An 18560-nucleotide genomic window follows, 5' to 3' on the forward strand; every position below is an offset into this window, starting at 1 on the left:
CAATTATAAAGTTTTTAACTTAGAATGCATCTGATTTTGCCTTGAGTAGGAAATGACAGTGCCAAGACTGCATTCTGCTTTTTTTCTTGATCAAGACACAAACTGTGTCCATGAATCCACTTCAGTTTCCACTGAATGTAAAGTTTAGATTCTCAAAACATAGGTGGGAAATCGTACCCTGACCCCAGCCATTTGTCTTCAAAATCACACAAAATACAATCTTCCGTCTTAAAGAAATCTCAATTCTGAGGCAAGCTTCCTCTGCTACCACTGTTAGTATATTCCAAACTATTGATGAGATTAAATCAAGACTTTACATTTTGTGGGGAGAGTTTAATGAGTTCCTCAATCTTATCCATCTCATCACACTTCTGTTTCACAGATGCTTCCTAAATACTAATAGGCTCAGACAAGGAATAGCCACAATCTCACTCTCTTTATTTTATATTAACTCACTAATAAAATGAACGATGTGATTAATGAGACATCAACAATGGATTCAACCAGTTCTTCCTTCTTCTCTTCTTATTGCATATCTGTTTGCTAAGACTTATTGTTTACTAGCCATTACCTCCATATATGGTCAGTGATATCCTGAAACTCTAACTGGCTTGCAAATGCCTTAACAGTACACTATCAGTCTCAGATTGTTTAGATGGTATTTTTGCAATTTACAATTTTTTTTCAGGATGATGGTCATCCCACTAATGTCACCTCCTGTTATTGCTTGACTATTTCCGTCAGATGTCAGCCACTTTGAAAGGATGAATCTGTTTTTGTTCTCACGAGAGATAGGACACAAGAATTCTCATTGAACTACACTTCATTATCAGGAATCAAACATGATCACTATATCTGTACAGCCTAGGTTTACAAATAAGAAATAATTATGTTATTAATTAAACACAAATAATACAAGATAACATTGCAATACAATAAGAAAAATACAACAAGTTACAAGTAGTACACACAAACTAATTATGGAATTTTGACTGAAAACAAGTGCTGGAGATCACAGTTGATCAGGCAGCATTCATGGCGAGAGAGCAAGCTAATTCTTTGAGACTAGATGACTCTTCATCAAAGCTGAAGTAAAATGTGGAGGGAACAGCATTTATACTACAGTTTGGGAGTGGAAGGGGGTGGTTGGCTGGGGGTAGTGAGTGAGCTGGTTAAGAAAAAATGTTGATAGCCCTCCAGGACCCTAATCCATTCCACAACTACCAACATTACCACCTCCCCCTCCACACCCCCACACCCACCCTGACATTTCACTGCACCTTCCCATGTAATTACAGAAGGTGCAATACTGCCTCTTCACCTCCTCTCTGCCCAAGGGCCTGAGCAGTCTTTCCAGGTGAAGTAACATTTTGCCTGCACCTTCTCTAATCTTGTATGTTGTATTTGCTGCACTCAACTCTACTCTACATTGAAGAAACCAAACACAGACTGGATAACTGCTTTGCAGGACTTCGACCTACCCATAGCCAGTCGTTTTAGCATAGCATCCTGCTCACATGCCCACATGTCTGTCCTTGGCATGCTTCAGTGTATCAGTGAATCATAGCATAAATTGGAGGAACAACATCTCATCTTAATCCTAGGCACTTTACAGCCTTCTTGGCTCCTGTTAAACACCCTTAAACTATGAACATTTCTTCCCTTTCTTTTAGCTTGTTACCACATCCTCACCTCTCCCCATCCCACTTACTGTCCTATCAGCATGGTATCATTAAGGAGAGGATATGCCTGACAAATCTGCTAGAATTCTTTGAGGAAGTAATGAACAGGTTAGACCAAGGAGAGTCAATGGATTTTATCTACCTGCCCTTCAAGAAGGCCTTTCACAAGAGCATAGGAGGGTGCTGAGTGAGAGAAGAATCCATGGTGTTAAAGGCTAGGCGCTAGTACAGATTGAAGATTGGCTGTCTGGCAGAAAGCAGAGGGTGGGGATAAATGGGTCTTTCTCAGGAAGGCAGCTGGCTACTGGTGGTGTTCCGCAGAGGTCAGTGTTGGGACCACAACTTTTTATTTTATACATTAATGATCTGGCTGAAGGAACTGAGGAAATTTTGGCTAGGTTTGCAGATGATACAAAGATAGATAGAGGGTCAGGTAGTATTGAGGAGGTGGAGAGGCTGCAGATGGGTTTGGACAGATTAGGACAGTGGGTAAAGAAGTGGCAGATGGAGAACAACATGGGAAAGTGTGAGGTCATACACTTTGGTAAGAAGAATAGAGGCATGGACTATTTCATAAATGGGGAGAAAATTCAGAAGTCTGAAGTACAAAGAGACTCGAGGGTTCTTGTCCAGAATTCTCTCAAGGTAAACTTCCAGGTTGAGTCAGTAGTTAGGAAGTCATATGCAATGTTGGCATTTATTTTGAGAGTAAAGAGTGTGATGCTGGAAAAACACGGCACATCAGGCAGCATCTGAGGGGCAGGGGAATTGACATTTTAGGTAAAAGCCCTTCATCAGGAATGAGGCTATGAGCCAAGGGAGTGGTAAGATAAATGGGAGGAGGGTGGGGCTGGGCGAATGCAGCTGAGAGTGCAATAGGTGGATGGAGGTGGGGGTAATGGTGATAGGTTGGAGAACCGGCTGCAGCAGTTAGGTGAGAAGGAAGATGGAGAGGTAAGACAGGTCAGGAAGGCAGTGCCTGATCTGCTGTGCTTTTCCAACACCACACTCTCAACTCTAATCTCCAGCATCTCCAGTCCTCACTTTCGCCTATTTATTTTGAGAAGTCTTGAATATAAAAGCAGGGATGTACTTCTGAGGGTCTATAAGAAGCAGGTTCAGAGGAGGCTCACTAGAATGGCCCCAGGAATGAAAAGCTTAACATATGAGGAACGTTGCGTTTATACTCAATAGAGTTTAGGAGGATGTGTGGGCATCTAGTTGAAACATACAGAATACTGAATGGCCAGGACAGAGTGGATGTTGGGAAGATGTTTCCAGTGAGAGGAGAGACTATGACCTGCAGGCACAGGTCTAGAGTAAAGGGAAGACCTTTTAAAATGGAGGTAAGGAGAAACTTCTTTAACCAGAGAGTGGTGAATCTATTAAATTCACTGCCGGTTGGAGGCTGGGGAGGCCAGTTCTTGCGTATATTTATGATGGAGACTCTCAATTGTTCTGCCATTCTTACATTCCGAGTACTTAATCTGAATTATCGACATCTCTTCTTCACTAGCAGCCTACACCTGCTACCCACAGCCACCACCACCACCCATCCTCGCACCAAAATATAGAATAAATGCTGTCCACTCCATATTTTACTTCAGTTCTGATGAAGTCATCTAGACTCGAAACGTTAGCTTGCTGTCTCTCCATGAATGCTGTCTGATCTGCTGTGATCCCTTTGTTGTTTTTAGTACAGACTCCAGCATCTGCAGTAATTTGTTCCTAATTGAAGAATGAGCACTGCTGAACAAATAGCCTTTTGGCAAATAAGTCTTTACTACAGAATACAGAAAGTAAAATTATTCCTCTGCTGTGGAGCTCCAGGATTAAAAAATATTTAAAATCAGAGCTAGGCAGTTCAGGAAAAAAAACATGATGCACTGCTTCAAACAAAGGTTAGTGCAAACCAGGTTCTCACTCTGCAGGAAAAGTTGTTGAAGACAGTTAAAAATTTAAACTCTGATATTGATTTTTTTTAGGGTGTAGGTTTGCTCGCTGAGCTGTAGGTTTGATATCCAGACGTTTCATTACCTGGCTAGGTGACATCATCAGTGGCAACCTCCAAGTGAAGCGAAGCTGTTGTCTCCTGCTTTCTATTTATATCTTTCTCCTGGATGGGGTTCCTGAGGTTTGTGGTGATGTCATTTCCTGTTCGTTTTCTGAGGGGTTGATAGATGGTATTTAGATCTATGTGCTTGTTTATGGCGTTGTGGTTGGAGTGCCAGGCCTCTAGGAATTCTCTGGCATGTCTTTACTTAGCATGTCCCAGGATGGAGGTGTTGTCCCAGTCGAAATGGTGGGTTTTATTCAACCGTGTGTAGGGCTATGAGGGAGAGGGGGTCGTGTCTTTTTGTGGCTAGCTGGTCTTTTTTGAAATTAAGAAATCAAAGCAGGTAAATTGATTTAAGGCACAGATCAGTCACAATATAATTGAATGCCAAAACAACATGAGGCTTACTTGTGTTAATATGTTCCTAACATTTCTTATATTCTGACAGGCATCTGTTTGAATCTCAAGGAGAATTTTCTTTACATGATACCATTTGCACTGTATAGTCCAACTTGAAAAAATAGCAATCTCATGGAAAATGACTAAAACGCAGCAAGAATGGAATTCCTGCACATTGTCTGGATCTGCAACTGACCCTATAATAATAATGAGGTTGGGATAATTTATAAAGATATTAGAGAGAGGATTCATGTCCACTGCCACACAATAGAATGCCTGTCCCATGGAAATGGTGCGATTTTGATTGGACAACAAAAAGTAATATAGCATAATTTAGATGTCCATGAGGATTAAGAGTCCTATTCACTTACATAATGAAGGCAATCAGCAAATGTAAACCTCACCTCCATGCCTATCAAAGATGCTTTGGGCAGAATGTCTCAAGGAAATTTGGAACATCTGAGACTTGATTTATAACCACTCATCAATGTAATAGAAGTTGATAGAAGAAGAATCCAAGAAAAGCTTCCTGCTAGTGTTTAGAAAAAGCAAATTAGATGGTATATGAAGGTTGAGATGCAGATTGGTGAGGATTAGAACAGAACCATGGTGGACTTTCACTTTTACATCCATACAATTTGCATTCTGGTATAGTACAAGGGAAAATTCTCATCAATATGAGAATGTGAATGATGATGCAACTCTGACATCAGCATATGACTAGAATTCAAAGAGCAGCCAAAGAAAGAAGTACAATACTTAAGAAATGAGATAAAAGCAAATTACTGCGGATGCTGGAATCTGAAACCAAAAGAGAAAATGCTGGAAAATCTCAGCAGGTCTGGCAGCATCTGTAAAGAGAGAAAAGAGCTGACATTTCGAGTCTAACTGACACTTTGTCAAAGCTTTGACAAAGGGTCCGTTAGACTCAAAACGTCAGCTCTTTTCTCTCCTTACAGATGCTGCCAGACCTGTTGAGATTTTCCAGCATTTTTTTCTTTTGACTTAAGAAATGAGGTGAGGTGACAATGACTGCCATTGACAATCAAGGCTGCATTTGACCAAGTTTGGCCTTGAGAAGCTCTCACAAATCTGGAGCTAATGAAAATGAGGGGAAAAGCTGTCCATTCTTTGGAGCCATACCTGTCACAAATGTAGCAAGACCTCGACCAAATACAGGCTTGGGCTAAAAAAAAAATAGCATCCAGCATTCATACCACACAAATTCCAGAAAACAATCATCTCCAACAAGAAAGAATTTAGCTATCAATCCTTGAAATTCAATGGTATCATAATCACTGAATTCTCCATTGTCAACAACCTTGAGTTACTGCTGACAAGAAACTGAATTGGATGAGCCATATAAATACAATGGTTACAAGACCAGGTCAGAAGGTAGGAATCCTGTTATGATTAACTCATCTTCTGACTCCCCAAAGCCTATATACTATCTGCATGGCACAAATAAAGAGTGTATCGAATACTCCCCACTTGCCTGGATGAGTGCAGCTCCAACAACATTCAACAGCTGACACCATTTGGGACAAAGCAGCCCATTTGATTGGCACTAAATCTACAAACATCCACTCTCTCCCCCACAATCTCATTAGCAACAGCACGATTATTTACATGATGCACTGCAGGAATTCACCAAGGTGCCTTCGACAGCATCTTCCACGTCCACAACCACTTCCATCTAGAAAGACAAGGGGCAACACATAAATGGGAAAATCATCACCTGCAAGTTTCTCTCCGAGCTATTGACCATATTGATGTGGAAATATATCACCACACTTTCAATATCTCTGGGTCAAAATCCTGGAACTCCTTCTTGAACACATTGTAGGTCCACCTACAGCACCCACCAAGGCACCAGCTCACCACTACCTTCTCAAGGGCAACTGCATATTGGTAATAAATTCTTGCCCAGCAGCAGCAACTAAATTCCTTGAATAATAAAAAATACAGTATTATGGTATCATTGTGTAAATAAAATATTTACAGATCACCACGAGTGAGAGAGATTTACGTTAAAGATAAGCTAATTGCAAGGCATTCAGAATAGTACTGGTTTAGCATATGATAGTGACATCTATGACAACAGTACTGGTTTAGCATATGATAGTAACATCTATGACAACAGCACAGACACTCAACACCCAGGAGAATCAATGAAATATGGCGTCCATGAAGTTCTATTTAGGTTTGAGTCTATGAAGGAAACACATTCCATAGATATAGATGCAGCAGTCTCAAGTATTGCTACAGCAGAGTTCTCTCGAAGTGTTTTATGTGTCTTTATGTGCCCGATGCATTTAATGTCTGATACAGGCATGTTTAAAGAGCTTTTTAGTTGTTAAAATCCAAGGTTCCTGTTCAACAAGCATGCTTTGTTTTCCATCTCTGAAAATGGTGGGTAAAATCTGACAATTTAAAACTTCATGTACACAGTTTGTATAATAATTCATGCAATTGAATATAAACCAGAACAAGAGAAGGATTTGCAAAAAGATTTATACTACAGTGATTAGGTTGCTAAAGTGTCATGTTCCCTCAACATGTCAATAAGTAGGTGAAAGAACATTAGTAAATTGACCAAAATTAATATTTGAATGCACAACATGAGGTAACAATTATTAAATAGGTCAGCCATCAAGTTTAATTTAAATGAATCTTTCACTTCCATTTGCAATTCACAGCATAATCAATTCCTGTTTAAAGTGGAAAGTATCTGCCTTCAGCTAAAGATGATATTGTGTTATCAGTGGTAAGTACAATCATCCCTATACTACAGCAAATTTAGGACAGCTAACCAGGTTTTTCTCTACATGTCACAGATCTTTTAAATGAAAACAGTTCAATCTTATTGATATTAAATCCCGTTTTTTGAAGAGAAGTATTCAGAGGACTGAAGTACAGCAGTACTTCAGAAAAGCATGCATTCTTGATATCTTGAGATTATAGGTGGTGTGGTGGTTCAATGGTTGGCACTGCTCCCTGACAGTACCTGAGACCCAGATTCAATCCCATTCTGTGTGGAGTTTGCATGTTCTCCCTATGTCTGTGTGGGTTTCTGTAAGGTGGTCCGGTTTCTTCTCACAGTTCAAAGATGTGTAGGTTAGCTGGATTCGCCATAGTAAATACAGGGATAGGGTCAGGGGATGGGTCTGTGTGGGATGCTCCTCAGATTGTCATTGTAACACAAGGGGCTGAATCGCCTCTTTTCACATTGTAGGAATTCTATGACGAATCATCATGCTTTCATTGAATTCCAAACCTAACTCTTCCAATATGTGTTACAATACAACATCTCTGAAAGCTACCTAATTGATATGGGCTGAACCAATTGCAAATAAGCCCATAGGGTGCAACTGAATCACAAGTTTTAGATGAGAGCTTTTATTTACATTAATATCCCATAATATAAATCTGTGCCAATGTTATTCTGTGGGCAAAAGTATCAATAAATTCAAAGGCTACTTGCCTACTGCTGCAAAGTTTTGTTTTAGTCACTCATCTGGTTGCCTGGCCAGCATTTCTTGCCCATTTCTAGCTGTCCTTGAGAAGTTGGAAGTGAGCTGCCTTCTTGAAATGCAGCAGGCAATAATGCCCTTAGAGAGGGATTTCCAAGATTTTGACCCAACAGTGAAGGAATGGCAACATATTTCCAAGTCAGGATGGTGAGGGGAAATTGTATATTGTAATCTTCCCAAGTATCTACTGCTCATGTTCTTCTAAATAGAAGTGGAAGATGCCATCTAAGGATGGTTGGTGAATTCCTGCAATGACTTTGCACTGTTATACGAAGTGTTTCTGGTGGACAGAGTGGATGCTGATGGATGTGGTGTCAGTCAAGTGGGCTGCTTTATCCTGGGTAGTGTCAATGTTTTTGTGTGTTGTTAGAGCTGTACCTATCCAGAAAAGTGGGGAATGTTCTATCAAACTCCTGACTTGTGCCTTGTAGACTGTGGATGGCTTAGGGGAATCAGGACATGAGTTATCTGCCACAGTATTCTTAGCCTCTAACCTGCTCTTGTAACCATTGTGTTTATGTGATGGGTACAGTTGAGTTTCTGGTCAATGGTAACCCCAAAGATGTTGATAGTGGGAGATTCAGTGATGGTAGCACCATTGATTGTCAGGGGGTGGTGGTTAGATTGTGTCTGGCATTTGTGAGGTGCCACTTGTCAGCCCAAGATTGGATATTGTCCAGGTCTTGTTGCATTTGTACATAGACTGCTTCAGTATCTGAAGATCATGAATGGTGCTGAACATTGATTGCTGATGAGTGAACTTCTGATCTAATGATGGAGGAAAGGTCATTGATTAAGCAGCAGATGATGGTTAGGCCTAGGTCACGTTGTGAGAAACTGCTGCATACATGTCCTGGAGCTGAGATGATTGACCTCCCCAATGTGCCAGGTATGACCCCAAACAGCAAGGAATTTGCCCCTAATAGCCATTGAGTCCAGTTTTGCTCGGGGTCCTTGATGCTACACTCAGTAAAATGAGGTCTTGATGCCAAGTGCTGTCACTTTCGCTTTACCTCGAGAATTCAGCATTTTTGTCCATGTTTGAGCCAAGTCTTAATGATATCAGGAGTTGAGTGGCCTTGGCAGAATCCAAGCTGGTTGTCACTACACAGGTTATTGCTGAGCATGTGTTGCTTCATAGCACTGCTGATGACAGCTTCCACCGTTTTACTGATGATCAAGAGTAGACTGGTGAAGTGGTAATTGGTCAGTTTGGATTTGTATTGATTTTTGCGTGCAGGACATACCTGCACAATTTTCCACATGATTGGGTAGAATCCAATGTTGTAACTATACTAGAAATGGGTTGCACGTGATGGAGGACAGCTCTTGAGTACTATTGCTGCAATTTTGTCAGGGTCCATAGCCTTTGCAACAGCCAATGCTTCCAACCATTCCTTGATATCATATGGAGTTAGTTGAATGAGCAGAAGAATGGTTTCTGTGATGCTGGAAACCACTGGAAGAGGTCAAGTTGTATCATCCACATGGCACTCCTAGCTAAAAATTGCCATGAATGCTTCAGTCTTATCTTTTTCATTGATGTACAGGGCTCTTTCATTACTGAGGATGGGATATTTGTGTAGCCACCTGCTCCAGTGAGTTTTTTAATTGTCCATCATCATTCACTACTGGATGTGGTCGGACTGCGAAGGTTAGATCAGAACTGTTGGTTATAGGATCACTTAGCTCTGTCCTTCATTTACTGCTTATGCTGTTTATCCTGCAAGTAGTCCTGTTTAATAGCTTCACCAGGTTGACAACTCATTTTTCATGTGTGCCTGGTGCTGCTCCTGATATGTCCTTCCGTATCCTCCGTTGAACCAGAGTTGGTCCCTTGGCTTGATGATAATGTTTGAGCTGTGGATATGCCAGATCATGAGATTGCGTGCTGGAATAGAATTCTTCTGTTATTGATGGCCCATAGCACCTTAAGGATCCCCAGTCTTGAGTTGCTGGATCTGTTCGAAGTCTGTCCCATTTAGCCTGGTGATAGTGCCACACAACACATTGAAAATATCCTCAATTGTGAAAGTAGAACATCATATCTACAAAAACTGTGTACTAGTCACTTTTACTAATATTGTCGCAGACAGATGCATTTGCAGCTAGCAGATTAGTCAGGATGAGGTTAAGTATGTTTTTCTCTAACATTGGTTCCTGCACCATCTGTCACAGATCTAACACCAAAGTCCTTTAGGACCTGTCCAGCTCGATCTGCAGTGCTGCTGCAAAGCCATTCTTGGTGATGGACATTGAAATCCCCCACCCAGAATACATTTTGTGTCCTTGCCATCCTCAGTGCTTCCTCTATGTGTGGTTTAACATGGAGGAGTACAGATTCATCAGCCAAGAGAGGATGGAGCATGGTAATCAGCAGGAGATTGCCCTGCCCATGTTTAACCTGAAGCCATAAGACTTCATGGGGTCCAGGATCAATGTTTATCGCACCCAGGGCAACTCCCTCCCAACTGTTTACCACCGTGCTGCTACCTCTGCTGGGTCTGCCTTGCTAATGGGACAGGACATATTGTGGGACGGTGATGGTGACATCTGGGACACAGTCTGTAAAGTATAATTCTGTGAGTATGACTATGTTAGGCTGTTTCTTGACTAATCTGTGAGACAGCTCTCCCAATTTTGTCACTCGCCCCCAGATGTTAGTGAGGAGGATTTTGTGGGGTCGATAGGGCTGTTTCTGCCGTTAGCGTTTCCAGTGCCTGGACTGATGCCAGGTGATCTGTCTGGTTTTATTTCTATATTGAGAATTCATAGTGATTGATACAACTGAGTGGCTTGTTAACCATTTCAGAGATTAATTGAGAGTCAATCACTTTGCTGTAGCTCTGGAGTCACGTGTATGCCAGACCAGGTAAGGGTGGCAGATTTCCTTCCCTGAAGGACATTAGTGACCACTTGGGTTTTACTGACAATTAACAATGGTTTCACACTCATCAGTTAATTCTTAATTTCAGATTTTCTTTTGTTGAATTCAAATTCCAACATCTGCTCTGGCAAACTTCAAACCCTGGGTCCAGAGAACTTTAGCTGATTAATAGCCTCGCAATAAAGCAAGGTAAAAACAATGACTGCAGATGCTGGAAACCAGATTCTGGATTAGTGGCGCTGGAAGAGCACGGCAGTTCAGGCAGCATCCAAGGAGCAGCGAAATCGACATTTCGGGCAAAAGCCCTTCAATCAGCAATCACAATAAAGCAATTTTACTCGACTAGTCTTTCGTTTGGCAAGGGATCTGTATAACTTACCTGATGGTTAAATTTTTAGGTCTAATTAATTTGAAACAAAAATCAGGCATTTAAATATTTTATTCCATTGAAGCTACCTGAATCAATTTATTATTTAAAAGATACTGTATTCAAACTGTCAGAAGCCAGTGGAAACATGCAAGTTCAGATCAGATATGAGTTAATTCGAACACCAGCCTCTGATGGTAGGAGGTATTGGGGCAACAGGGTTTCAAGAGGAGAAGCAGTTCTGTATTCATTTCTAGTTTATCCAGTGGCTTCTGAATGTATATGTAGATTATAGATGGCAACTGACATGAGTTTGGTGTGAACTTTTGTGCCATTCTAACCCTTGACAGTCAAATGTTTTCTCAATTTGTGAAGAATATGGACTCAGTCAAAGCAACGGTGCATTTCTTGTCAAACGGCACACTATATTTGACAGATGGCAAGGTGGATCAAGTGAAAATTCAGAACTAAACACTCTAATGATGTCATGGAAAAATGCTAGGTGTTCATACAACAAACATGATTTCATTTAAATTGTTTTGCTGTGTCAAGCAGACAAACAAATGTAAGCCTGTCAAACACATTTGAACAAAGACAGTACTTCTTTAATAAACATATGGTCTCCTATGTCCTTGATGTTATAATTCTTAAAAAGTAGTGGGCCTCATTTCTGGCCCAAGGTCCCACAGAATGCTTGCGTTGCACACCCTTAGCCACGAACTCTGGATGTAATTAGGTTTATCCTTTTTTCCCTTCCTAAATAATTGGAAAGTGACTTTCGGTAACCTTTGGCAGTATCTGTACTGTCACCACTTGAAATGGTCCAGATTTTATTGAGGCTGACTCTTTTCTGCTGCCCACTCAGCCTACTAATTGTGGTCTCATTAGTTCAAGTAGGAATAGTGCCTTAGTGTTATGTTAGTCATGCATCAGCTACTACCCAGAAACTATCAAAAGCCACATAACAACAGTATTTTTCAGGATTGTTGAGTGCAAAGTAGTCTCATTACTAACAGAAAAGTTCAACCAGCGGTGGTGTCTCAGACTCTGGGGAAATAAGATTACAGACATTATATAATTCCTTCCTCAAAAAAACAGACAATAACAAAATGTATAGGCTAAATCTGTAATTGCATTATGAACTACTCATTTTAGCAAATCATTAAGCAATGAGAAGTCCACCCTTTAGATGAAATAGATTTGCCTGGTCAGTGATGAACTTAAGCCGGATTCATAGCATTGACTCAGCACTTCTATTTACATATCGACTTCAAAAAACAAAAAAAAAGAACAATTGCATCTAACTGAAAATATCAACCTCATTTATGATAAGATTTCTTATTTTAATCATATTAGGCTGTTTTCTTTATTTCATCAAAATGTTGAATGAGCATTATCTTAAACAGTTAATATTGTTCCTGTCACGCTGTTGTTGTCTAACTTGTTGATTATTTCCCAGCATTTTTTGTTTTTATTTCAGTTTTCTCTATTCTTTGGCCAATTTCTGGATTCCTCCTCTATTTTGCTTGTCTGAGTATTGAATTAGACAGAAAGTATGATTTCCCCTCCCTAATGCTTGCAAAGAACACCGGCTAGGGGTAAATACTAGACAGATTTACCAGAGAGATACTTGCTGCCACCTTGCCACTTCTGGAATTAAATCATGGGTGAGAAGGTCATGGCTGTTCTTCCCAACCTACCACTAATTGATGCCCTTAAGTGATCAATTAATGACCATCTAAGGGCCTTATTTACTACCTTTTCTGCAGATGAGAAAAGTGACTAGTATACTGAAACAGAAATGATGGTGAACTAACAGTAAGGTTAGGGAATAGGGCTCCATCGTCTTCAACTGGGAGCAACTAGGGGGAAGGATGGGGGAGAAAGGGAGTAATGCCCAGAAGTCACTCCCCTGATCATCTTTGACTCCCTATTCTTCGTCTACTTTCGAACCATAATTAGCAATACTCCAAATGACACACTTATCCTCTCCAACATCTGCAGTAATTTGCTCCTGCTCTTACTTTCTTATCATTTCAACCCATCATGGCTTAATGGCTTCAATGATCTGTAGGCCTCAGGCAGTTTATGACTTCAGTTTTAGGGCTGCTGAATCAACTCTAAGTATCTACCGGGTGCACGATCAGATATGTCTTTTTGTATGGGCAAGGAATCAATCATCTCCTGAAGTTGCCAATCCTTGCATTTTGTGCACAGAGTATTAAAACTTGACCTCAGAATTGTAGAAGTGCAAAGAAAAGATAGAAAATCTTCACCAACGGAAATCTGAAACAAAAAAACCAGAAGTTTCGAAACTGTAGTCAGTTTTCTATAGTACTTTTATTTTCTAATTCTGGTGGTCATCATTAAAAAATATTAACTTTGCTTTACTCACTTCACAGATGCTGCATGACCTGCTTAGTATTTGCAATGTTTTTGTTTTGTTGGCTCAGATTTTCAGCATTCTGCAGTATTTCACTTGTAATTTATTTACCATAGATTTTTACCAGCTGTTACGTCAATCTAAGAGAATGTTCTATTCACATCCTAGAATGTTTTACTATTTTTCAGAAAACATATACAACTGCAGTGATGGAGTTTATTAACATGACCTTGGATTGGATTTTTCAAATTATTTTGTTTTTGGCGTAAACTAAATTAGCTGCAGTTTGATTTAAAGCAGTGCTTTTGCATTGCCTGTTAATTCAACTCTTGCTTTTTCAAATGGATGTGATTCTCATAAGTAGAAAACATAAGGACACACTGGACATGTTTAAAGCTGTATGAGGCATGGGGCAAACTTTAGAGACTCATTCTATCCCTGCAACCTCCAACCTCAGCAGCGATTTTAGAGGCAGGGGTATTTAATTGTGCACCAGGGCATGGGGGAACACCCTGCCACCTTTCCACTTTCACCCAATTAAGCCGGGGCAGGAGGCTTCAATCTGCTAGTGCAATGTGAGTAGGCAGTCACCATTAAGGAAGCTTGAAACACAAGCTTGTTGGATTTGCTTGCAAACTCTCAGGGGGCCTTTAATTTAATGGCATTCAGTCCTTGACTGAGGACCTATTGTCAGGAAGTGAGACTTCACTCAAACTGCTCTCTTTGTCCTTGCCTTTGATACTTCCTCCACTCCCCCACTGAGGATTGTAAGCTCCAATCCTCAACCCATATTGCACTCATTCATCTTTGGTTTGAGGTCCCCTGAGATCTTGAGCTGCTAGTGAGTACACTTCCATTTGCTGCATCATTCCCAGAGTTGCTGCCTGCATTAAAGAGCTGCTGTTTTCTACTTGAATTTCTGTAATTAGAACATATAACAATACAGCGTAGAACAGGCCCTTTGGCCATCGGTGTTGTGCCAACCTGTGAACTAATCTAAGCCCCTTCACCCTACACTATCCCGTCATCATCCATATGTTTTTCCAAGGACTGTTTAAGTCCCCTAATGTTGCTGGGTCAACTACATTGGCAGACAGGGCATTCCACACCCTTACCACTCTCTAAGTGAAGAACCTGCCTCTGACATATGTCTTAAATCTATCACTCCTCAATTTGCAGGTATGCCCCCTCGTACAAGCAGACGTCATCATTCCAGGAAAAAGACTCACACTGTCCACCCTACCTAATCCTCAGATCATCTTGTATATCTCTATTAAATCCCCTCTTAGTCTTCACCTCTCCAATGAGAACAGACTCAAGTCTCACAGACTTTCCTCATAAGTTCTTCCCTCTAGCTTAGGCAACATCCTGGTTAATCTCCTCTGCACCTTTTCCAATGCTTCCACATCCTTCCTGTAATGGGTTGACCAGATCTGCACACAATATTCCAAGTGCGCCCACACTAGCATTTTTTACAGTTTCAGCATGACATCACTGCTCCAGAACTCAATCACTCTACCAATAAACCTAACACACCATTTGCCTTCTTAATAGCACTATCAACCTGGGTGGCAACTTTCAGGGATCTATGTACATGGACACCAAGAACCCTCGGCACATCCCCACTACCAAGAATCTTTCCATTGAGCTAGTATTCTGCCTTCCAATTATTCTTCCCAAAATGAATCACCTCACATTTATCTGCATTGAACTCCATTTGCCACCTTTCACCTCAATTCTGCAGTTTATCCAAGTGTCCCTGCAACCTGCAACATTTTTCCACACTGTCCACTACTCCACCAACTTTAGTATCATCTGCAAACTTACTAACCCATCGACCTATGCCTGCATCCAAGTCATTTATAAAAATGACAAACAGCAATGGTCCCAAACAGATCCTTGTGGCACACCACTAGTAACTGGACTCCAGGCTGAATATTTTCCAGATATAGGTTTGCTCACTAAGCTGGAAGGTTCATTTTCAGGCGTTTCATCACCATACTAGGTAACATCTTCAGTGAACCTCCGGATGAAGCACTGGTGGTGTAGCCCGTATGTTTGGGTTTCCTTGGGTTGGTGGTGCCTTAGGGTTCTCAGCAGAAACAGTAATGCAGAGACTCAAACAAACAGCTCTGCCAACCGTCTAACCTAAACTTTGGGTCCACTACGAGGATGACACCTTTGTCATCACCAAACGAAACAAATTGGAGGAAATCTTCAAGACCATCAATAATACCCTTACTAGCAAAAACTTCACTAAGGAGGAGGAAAACAACAACAACTGCCATTCTTAGATGTCACAGTAGAGCAACCAGCTAATGGGGAACTTCTAGCCAGCTTCTACAAGCAAACAACACATATGGACCAAATATTGAACTACAGAAGTAATTATCCCAACATCCACAAATGAAGCTGCATTAGAACATTAGTTCAATGAGCCACCACACACTGCAGCACAGAGGAACTGCAAAGAGCAGAGGAAAATCACCTCTACAGTGTATTCAAAAAGAGTGGGTATTCAATGAACACAGTCCGCCGATTTCTCAGCAACAAACTCAAACAAGCAGACAAAACACCTCCAGAAATCTTAGCCACTATCTCCAAAATCAAAGACATCTCAGAAATGACTACCAGACTACTCAGACCCCTTGGCAGCATGGTAGCCCACAAACGCACCAACACATTAAAACAGCAGCTCATGAATTTGAAAGACCCTCTACAGACAACAAACAAAACTAATGTCATTTACAAAACACCTTACAAGAACTGTAACAAACACTACATTGGACAAACAGACAGAAAACTAGCCACCAGGATACAAGAACATCAACTAGCCACAAAAAGACATGACCCACTCTCACTAGTATCCTTACATATGGATGAGAAAGGATGCCACTTCCTCAAGTGGGACAACACATCCATCCTAGGACAAGCCAAACAGAGACACACACGAGAATTCCTAGAAGCATGACATTCCAACAGGAATTATATCAACAAGAACATTGACTCAGATCCCATTTATCATCCCCTGAGAAAAAGAACAGGAAATGACATCTACATAGGAAATGACATGCCTCAGGAAATGACATCACAGACCCAAGGAAACCCAAACACATAAATAGAAAGCGTGCTACACCACCAATGCTTCATCCGAAGGTTCACTGAAGATGCTACCTAGTATGCTGACAAAACATCTGAAAACGAACCTTCCAGCTCAGCAAGCAAACCTACATCCAGAACCTCAACATGAGCTATAAATCTCAAAACTCACTGAATATTTTCCATCAACCATCACTTGTTGCCTTTTTACAGAAACACAGTTTCTAATCCAAACTGCTCAATCACCTTCAAACCTATGCCTCTTCATTTTCTCCAAAAGCCTATGTGGAAATTCTCCAATGTGGAAACTTATCAAAGACTTTGCTGAAGTCCATGTACACCACGTCAACTGCCCAACATCCACATGCTTAGCCACCTTTTCAAAAAGCTCAATGAGGTTTGTGAGACACAACCTGCCCTTGACAAATCCCTGTTGATTATTTCTAATCAAATTGTTGCTTGTTAGATGATTATAAATCCTATCTCTTATAATCCTTTCCAAAACTTTTTCTACAACAGACATAAGGCTCACTGGTCTATAATTACCTGGGTCATCCCTACTGCCCTTCCTGAACATGGGCGCAACATTTGTCATCCTCCAGTCCTCTGGTAATAAACCTGTAGACAATGATGACTCCAAGATCAAGCCCAAAGGCTCAGCCATCTTCTCCCTAGCTTGCCAGAGAATTCTCAGAAAAATCCCATCCGGCTCAGGAGACTTATGTACTTTCATATCTTCTAGAATTGATAGCATCTCCTCCTTACTAACCTCACTCCTTTCAGGTATAATAGCCCATATCTCAGTCTTCTCCTCGACAACATTCTCCTTTTCCTGAGTGAAAACAGATGAGAAATCTTCATTTAGCACCTCTCCGATCTCCACAGGGTACACATACAACTTCCCACTTGTGTCTTTGGCAGGCCCTATTCCTACCCTAGCATTCCTTTTATTCCTCACATATCGAAAATATGCTTTCGGGTTCTTCTTTATACTACCTACTAAAGACTGCTCATGTCTCCTCCTTGCTCTTCTTAACTCTCTCTTTAAATCCTTCCTAGATACCCTGTAACTCTCCATCACCTCATCTCAACCATCTCGTCTCAATATTACATAAGGGTCTCCTGCTTAACAAGAGATACGATTTCTTTGGTAAACCATGGTTCCCTTACCTTATCACTTCCACCCTGCCTGACAGGGAAGTATCTATCAAAGACATGCAATATCTGTTCCTTAAAACAGCTCCATATTTTGATTGTCCCCATCCACTACATTTTGCTGTCCCATTCTATACCTCCTAAGTCTTGCCTAATTAAATTATAATTGCCCTTCCCGCATCTATAAGTCTTGCCCTGTGGCATGTATCTATCCCTTTCCATCGCTAAACTAAATGTAACTGAATAATGGTCACACTCTCCAAAGTGCTCACTTGTCACTAAATCAAACATCTGGCCTGATGAAGTACCAGATCCAGTGCGGCCTGCCCTCTTGTGTGCTCTTCGATATACTGTGTCAGGAAACCTCCTGCGCATATTCGATAAACATTGATCTATCTGACATACTAGAGTTATAGCATTTCCAGTCAATATTGGGGAAGTTAAAGTTTCCCATAATGACCACCCTGTTCCTTTCATTCTTGCCCAGAATCAATTTGCCAATCCTCTCCTCCAAATCCCTGAAAATTTGTAGAGGTCTATTAAAGGGTTTGGGTGAGTTACTCTTCAGAGGGTCAGTGTGGACCTGTTGGGCTGAAGGGCCTGTTTCCACACTATAGGGAATCTAATCTAATCTAACCTAAAAAACTCCCAGCAGTGTGACGTCTTCTCTCCTGTTTCTAATCTCAGCCCATACCACCTCAGTAGACGAGACTCCTCAAAAGTTCTTTCAGCCACCGTTTAACTGTCCTTGTCTAACAAAGCATCGCCTCCCCCTTTTTTACCACCTTCCCTGATCTTAATGAAAGATCTAAACCCTGGAACCTACAACATCCATTCCTGACTTTGTTCTATTCGTGTCTCAGAAATGGTCTCAACATTGAAGTCCCAGGTACCTATCCATGCTGCAAGCTCACCTTCCTTATTCTGGATACTCCTGGCATTGAAGTAGACACACTTCAAACCAGCTTGCTGTCTGCCAGCACACTCCTGTGACTGTGA

The sequence above is a fragment of the Hemiscyllium ocellatum genome, chromosome 16 (genome assembly GCF_020745735.1).
Source record: "Hemiscyllium ocellatum isolate sHemOce1 chromosome 16, sHemOce1.pat.X.cur, whole genome shotgun sequence".
Classification (NCBI taxonomy): domain Eukaryota; kingdom Metazoa; phylum Chordata; class Chondrichthyes; order Orectolobiformes; family Hemiscylliidae; genus Hemiscyllium; species Hemiscyllium ocellatum.